Here is a 7,149-nt window from a genome sequence, read left to right as displayed (position 1 = left end):
GTGTGTGGATGTGTGCATGTGGATGAGTGCATGTGTGAATGTGTATGTGTGTGAATGTGTGTGAATGTGTGCCTGTGTGAATGTGTGCGTGTGTGTGGATGTGCATGCATGTGTAGATGTGCATGCACCTGTACATGTGAGACTAGTGCAGCAAGTGTCAAGATGAGCTCCCACAGGGGTGACGTGTCTGTCTACTTGGCAGCGTAAATGCTAGAAAGGGGCACTCATCACCAAAATAAAAAGCATGGGAGGTAGGGAACCCTTCAGGGACGGGCCTGACACTTGACCCCTCCTGGCCCTGGCTCCAGTTAGCGGGGATGCTTGGTGCCCTGCAGGGAAGCCGACTCTCACCTGCAGCAGGTAGCCTGTGTGCCTCAGGACTCCCTGCCTTCCTCTTGGGGCAGCTGAAGCCTCTGAATGGTCTTCCACGAAGCTGAGATGTTACTGAGCACACAGACTGCACTGCCGGGCCGGCTCAGTGGTGGGGTGGGCGTGGAGGGGTTGGATGAGGCAGATTTGCTGTGTGACCTTATCATGAGCTAAACTGTGACCACACCCCCCAAATTCAAACATTGAAGTCCTAACCCCCAGGACTCAGAATGTCAGAATGTGACTGTGTTTGGAAACAGTATGTCCCTTTTTTCTTTTCTTTTTTTTGAGACAGGGTCTTGCTCTATCCCCTAGGCTAGAGTGCAGTGGTGTGATCACAGCTCACTGCAGCCTCCACCTCCTGGGTTCAAGTGATCCTCCCATTTCAGCCTCCTGAGTAGCTAGGAAGACAGGTGGGTACCACTACTACACCAGCCAATTTTTGTATTTTTTGTGGAGACGGCGTTTTGCCATGTTGCCCGGGCTGGTCTGAAACTCCTGGGCTCAAGCAATTCGTCTGCCTCAGCCTCCTAAAGTCCTGGGATTACAGGCGCAAGCCACCGTGCCCAGACTAGAGATAAAATCTTTAAAGAGGTCATTAGCATCAAATGAGGTCGCCAGGGCGGCCCTGATCCAATAGACCTGGAGTCCTTATAAGAGGAGGAAATATGGACACAGGCATATTTGGTGGAGGGCCGACCTTGCGGAGACACTGGCAAAAGGCGGCATCTGCAAGCCAAGGAGAGACCCAGCCTCAGAGGGCCCCAGCCCTGCCAAGCAGTAGTCTTGGACTTTTGGCCTCCAGGACTGAGAGAAAATAAATTCCTACTGTTCCGGCCACTGAGTCTGGAGTCCTTTGTTGCGGCCGCCTGACCTGTGTGGAAGGCCCAGGAGCAGGCAGGGGAGCCAGCCCTCGGCCAGACCCCTCCATGCTGCACTGCCATGCAGGAGGGCCTGGGAGCCCTGACATCAACTTAGCAAACCCCACCAGGTAACCCTCCTTCAAGGTAAAACCCCAAACTGTGGGCCTGTACAACTCTGAGGAAGCTGCTCTTGGGGTGGGCTCAAGCTTCCCTGAAAGACCCTGGGGATCCCCATCCACCCGGAAGGACAGCCCCCTTGGGCCCTGGACCTAAGCCTCGGAGCCTTCACCCACCCGAGAAAGCACACAGCGTCTACAACAACCTGCGAGGCCATTTGTGGTTCTCTGTGATTTGAGGATGCCTCCGTGATGCCTAGGGACCATGGGCCCTGACGGTATAACTGCCTGCGCGTGGGAAACGGGCATCCCGAACAGTGTGTCCAAAGTCACCGCCCCCGAGAACAGGGAAGCGCTGTGTCTCCACAACCACAAGGAACAACACTCGCCACACCCCACCTCATGCCACGCCATGACGGGCACCAGTCACACTGCTGACTTGGCATCGGTGCCCACAAGCAAACGCCCTGCCGCTGTACCTCGATTTCAGTAAATTAAAGACCTTAAAACCAGACCTACAAACGTGTTGACCATCTGCAAAAAGAGAGCTCTAATCTCACACACACGCGCGCGCGCGCACACACACACACACACACACACACAGAAACTCTGTGCTATTTGAAAAGCTGAGTTAGCCCCTGAGCTAGCGTCCTGCCCTTCAGGACCGGTATTTCAGAGGAAGAGGCCAAGGTTCCCGCATGGTCCCAGCGGTGCCTGGGGCGGGAGCAGGAGGGATCTTTATTCACTGTGTCCATCATCCCACCCAGACGCCTCACTGTGAGTAGAGACCTCCAGGCAGGGGTCCCAGGAAACGAATTAACACAGCTTACAAAATTCAGTCTGTCCTGATCAACAGAATCCAGAAGAAAATGTGGGGTACTAAATTTCCATTTCTAAGTATGCAGAGTATAAAGCAAACAATTACAACCTCAACCTACTTATCACCTAGGGCTAAATCTGTCCGGCATGACAGGGCTCACCCTCAAGTGAGCCTGTGGGCAGGAGAGAGAAATGGTGTGGAGGGTGGGGGCGGCGGTTAACGTTCCAGCACTGACAAATCATCTCCCTTTGATTTGAATCCACCAGCTTTGTTCAACGACATTTTACAATTTCATTTTAAATTAAGTTTTAAAATGTCCTTAAATACAATGTCCACAATAAAGGGAATCAATTGATATAAATAGGAAGTACTCACCTTGTTAAAATTTTTGAAATAAAAATTGTAAAAGAATATATTAGAACCTAATAGGAATCTCTTTTAAAACCACACCACATAAATATTTTCTCAAAGACAAATCCATAGCAGTGAGAGTGTTCACTGTTAAAAGGAGTCAGAAATAAACCCGTAAAGGAAGAATTTCGTTCAGGAAGTCAGATGACTACTGAACGGACAGCCTCAAAAAGAGCAGGAGAAAATACGCATGAACAAAGCAGCTCTCAATTCAAAATTACAAGGATGGACGGACTGAGGGCTAATTTTGTAAAGCTGATTAAACTGTTAATTCATTCAAGCCCCTGGTCCCTAATGTGAGCTGGGGCTACAGGCGGGAGGCGCGGGTTGGAGGCACGTGCAGGGTGAGAGACGCAGTGCGCACGTGTGAGCTCAGCCCGTCTGACCCACATGTGATGACCCTGGAGTGTTTCCGGGCAGTTACGAGGGCTGGCCACCAGGCTCGGAGTTTACACGCACTACACCACCCACTGGGGCAGGCCCAGCCACCTTGAGGCCCAGGAGGGCTGGGGCTCCAAGCCCTGCACAGGGCACAGAAGCACAGTCCATCACACTGCACCTTCCACCCAGACAAGGAGACTAACGCTCCTGAAGGTAACTCATGGCCAAGGCCACATCGCTGAATGACAAGGAGCCAGATCTCAGTCCAGGTGTCACTAGGATCCTCTGGCATCTACGTGGGGAGAGAGGGGGTAAGGGCCCAGGACTGGATCCCTTTCACACTCTCGTTTGCCAAATATGACATAAATCCTGCAGGTGGGGACCTTAAAGAGACACTTTGTCACGCCAGGGCAGCAGCATCACAGTCCTAGCCAAGCTGCGGCAGGGACGACGGGAGCAGGCAGGTGGCGGGACAGATGGAAGGACAGGCAGCGCAACCAGGCCAGAGAGGACCAGCCCCGCCCTACGGGCCCCAGCAAGGGAGGGAAGCCCAGTCCAGCTCCTGCTGCCTCCCTCCCCACACAGCTGAACCAAGGACATAAGCTAGGCTGTAAGCTCCAGTTCCCAAGACAGACCACCCCAGGCAGCCAGCTCCCTACCCCTACAGCCCCCACACTCAGCCGTGGAGACCCAGGTGCATTTGCCTCCTAGATACCAGCAGATCTCCAGGAGACAGTGGCCATATGCAGACTTCAGCTGGACAGAGGCTGGAGCGTGCAGGGGTGAGGACAAGGTGTCTGAGGCGCCGCCCTGGGCCTCTCCGGGGCCAGCTTTCCATTAAAGCCTGAGACTCCTTGCTCCGCCACCAGGAATCCAAGAGCACCGCGAAGAAGCCAGGGAAGAACCTCTGCCCAGGACACCCAAATGAAGCCCCACAGCTGTGAACCCCCACAGCAGCTGTTCCTCAGCCCTCACCATGACCAATTAACTGTCGAGGAAACCCCTCCACCCCTCCACCCCTCCACCCCTCCACCCCTCCACGTCTCCACCGTTCCACCTCTCCACCCCTCCACCCTCCACCCCTGCACCCCTGGGGCCAGAACTATTCACTGCCGCCAATCACGGGCCCCGTCCCTCCTGCAGATCCCCAACCCCTCCTGTCCGCACTGAGGCCTGGGGTCCCTGGGCAGCCGTGACCCATGTCCCCAAGGCAGGCCTCATCCACAGCAGACACCCCAGGCCCCACTGACCTGGCAGCACCACCAGCCACCGGCAGCACATCTGGGGCCCGAGACAGGCACACACTCCTGTGGTCCCAGGCACAGCCCTGCTGCCACACCCACCCCAATGCTACCATTGTTGCTACTGCCTCCCTCCCCATCCATCTGTCCCCCTTCTCTACCCTGCTCTGGGGCCAGGAAGGTGCAGTGGGCACACTGGGTCAGCAGGAGGCCTGGCAGGGAGTGAGGATGGGACAGTCCTGCCCACTTCCTGCCTTGACCTCCTGCGGACCCCACCCAGCCCTCCTCTCTCTCAGGACTCGGTAATGGCCCTCCCTGTGGCCTTCGGGCCCACATGTGGCACCAAGCCCTGGACTCATCACCATCCCTGTGGTCCCCTCAACCCCATTACATGATGAGTGTCCCCAGCACAGCCTGACCAGGGAACTGCTGAGACTGCCGGCTACTTCCTCCAGGACTCAGAAGACCCTGGCAGTTCTAAGGCTTGATGGGCGGGGGCTGGACACAGTTTAATCCCTCATATGACAGTTGACCGGTCACCTGTGAGAGCGGCATATATGCTACCCAGCTCAGGTCACCTGTGGGAGCAGCATACACACCAGCCAGCTCAGGTCACCTGTGGGAGCAGCATACACACCAGCCAGCTCAGGTCACCTGTGAGAGCAGCATACACACCAGCCAGCTCAGGTCACCTGTGGGAGATAAGCCCTGCAGGAACATCTCCAGGGGGCCTTGGACCAACCCAGCACTCCCAGTTTTCTTGCTTGCTGGTAGAACGTGCTGAAGATGTGGCATCCAGAGGTAGGGAGGGACTGCCCAGAACAGCCCGGGCCTTGTCCTTGACCCTCCCAGGGATTATAACAGCTTGAGTTAGGGAGGAACTGCCTGGGCTTTGCTTCTTTCTCCCTGGACGCAGGGTGTCAAAGCTTTGCCCTGGGGGTCACGTGGCCCCTGAGGTCTCCAACCGGGGTGGCTGCTTCCAGGGCCCTTCAACCCTGGTACAAAGAGAAGCATGTGCAGTCAGCAATCCATCTGCCCTGGGCAGCCTTCCCGACACTGGGGACTGGCTCTGTCCCTTGCTTCCGATCTGTAAGTAATCAACGTGCTTTGCATAACTTGTATGTGAGTGTGTAGGTCACCAGTGCGTGCAGGACTAAACAGTAGCCTGGGATGCGGTGCCCACAGGCAGAAGTTCCTGGCATTTGGCTACGACAATCTTTGCTATTCTCCACGAAGTAGGAGTCTTCTCTTGGGACTGGTATCAAACCTGCTTTGAAATCCCTACTACCCCAGAGGAGATAAGGGGCGGTTCTCCAATTTACAAAGGGAAGAACCAAGGCTCAGAGAGGTTCACAAATCCACCCAAGATCTCACTTCCAATAAGCAATGAGGCCAGCATTTCAAAGCCACTCACCCTCCCTCATGGTGGAAGACTTATCCTGTGACTCGGTTTCCTTGCTTGCTCCTGCTAGGTACAAAGGCTGAAAACAGCACAAAGCCACCACTGATGTTGGTGCCGCAGCCCCAGGGCAGGCACTGTGCCCTGTGAAGGGAAGGCCTCCCCAGGCCTCGGGTCACAGCTCCAGGCTCACTGTGGCCTTCTGGCCCAGTGAGGCATAGGGTGTCCAATGCTGGCTGGGAAGATGTTGCCTGGGACGTCCAAATTTGTGCCCCCGGGGACAGCTTGCACATCAACTCTGTCCACCCGGCCTGGCTGCAGACCAGGGCTTGGTGCTGAGCCCCCAGCCCCACCCACCCCTGCAGGTGCCTGTGGGTGGACAGCCAGCCCCACACACGCCTCCAGCCTGACCTGGAACCACAAGCTGCCTGGCCTCCGTGTTGTGGGGCCAGCCAGGCCACTGAACGCCCTGCCTGCCCCAATGGCACAGCCCCCCATCTCTCCAAGCCCTTCAAAGCAAACTGCCAGGAAAGGCTGGCAGCTTTATGTTCGATTCACACCAGTAAGTACTTTACCCAGACGGCGGCCGTGCCTGTTTAGAGGAATCCTCCGCAGCCCAGATGCGACAGGAGCCACGTGGGAAGGGAATTTAGAGGGTCAGTACTGGGCACAGACGCCCCGGCGGACGCCAGCTTCTTTGCCGCCTGCCCCGATTAGCATCTGCAAAGTGGGCTTAAGGACGACGAGAACCCGCTTAGCCTGGACAAACCCTGCGCACCTCGCGCCTGGCCGGCAGGAGTGACAGTGGTGGACGCAGGTGATGAGGTTAACGCCCCGCATTCCCGCCGCCAAGCCCTCAAGGCAGCCTCGGTCTCCAGCGGGTGACTGGGAAGGGCAGGGGCTGCGTTCCGCCACACAACCCCCGCGTCGCCACAGCAAAGTCTGCCGCGAGGGGGCCGTGGACCCCCCAGGAGGCGGCGCGGAGGGACAGCGGGGCGGGGCCCAGCGGGGGCGTTGCACGGGGGTCACTCCCGAGGCGTCAGACCCCGCACGGCGGGGGTGGGGTGGGGGCGGTGGACGAGGAGATCCAGGCGGTGGAGCTGGGCCGCCCCGCAGGCAGTGGGCAGCAGGCAGCGTTGGGAGAAAGGGGCCGGGTGTCCCTGAACGCCGCGGGGGCAGGGAATGAAAGAGGAGGGGGCACGGGAGGCGCAGGTGGCAGGGATCGGGGCCTCCACGTCTCCCCGGGTGGGCCACGCTTCGAGAGAGCGCCGTGCCCGCAGGCAGTGGGCAGCAGGCAGCGTTGGGAGAAAGGGGCCGGGTGTCCCTGAACGCCGCGGGGGAAGGGAATGAAAGGGGAGGGGGCACGGGAGGCGCAGGTGGCAGGGATCAGGGCCTCCACGTCTCCCCGGGTGGGCCACGCTTCGAGAGAGCGCCGTGCGCCGAGGCCACAGGCAGCAGCAGCCGGAACAGCACGGGACAAGGGTGGGAGGAGGGGCCGCGCGGCGCCTGTCACTCCCAGTATGGAGCGCTGCCTTTGGGCCCGCACGTG

General features: G+C 57.9%; 1 protein-coding gene across 1 annotated transcript in view; it reads right to left on the bottom strand.

Moving 5' to 3' along the window:
- ZFYVE28 (zinc finger, FYVE domain containing 28) overlaps positions 1 to 6,552 on the bottom strand; it is a 111,162-nt gene extending 104,610 nt beyond the window's left edge. The window contains exon 1 of the mRNA XM_011970852.1: positions 6,176 to 6,552. The gene's annotated coding sequence lies outside the window, so the exon portion shown is untranslated. The remainder of the gene's footprint in view (positions 1 to 6,175) is intronic.
- Between the last annotated feature and the right edge of the window lie 597 nt (positions 6,553 to 7,149).

Source organism: Mandrillus leucophaeus, unplaced genomic scaffold (assembly GCF_000951045.1).
Source record: "Mandrillus leucophaeus isolate KB7577 unplaced genomic scaffold, Mleu.le_1.0 Scaffold98, whole genome shotgun sequence".
Lineage (NCBI taxonomy): Eukaryota > Metazoa > Chordata > Mammalia > Primates > Cercopithecidae > Mandrillus > Mandrillus leucophaeus.
This window is presented reverse-complemented; position numbering and strand designations above follow the sequence as displayed.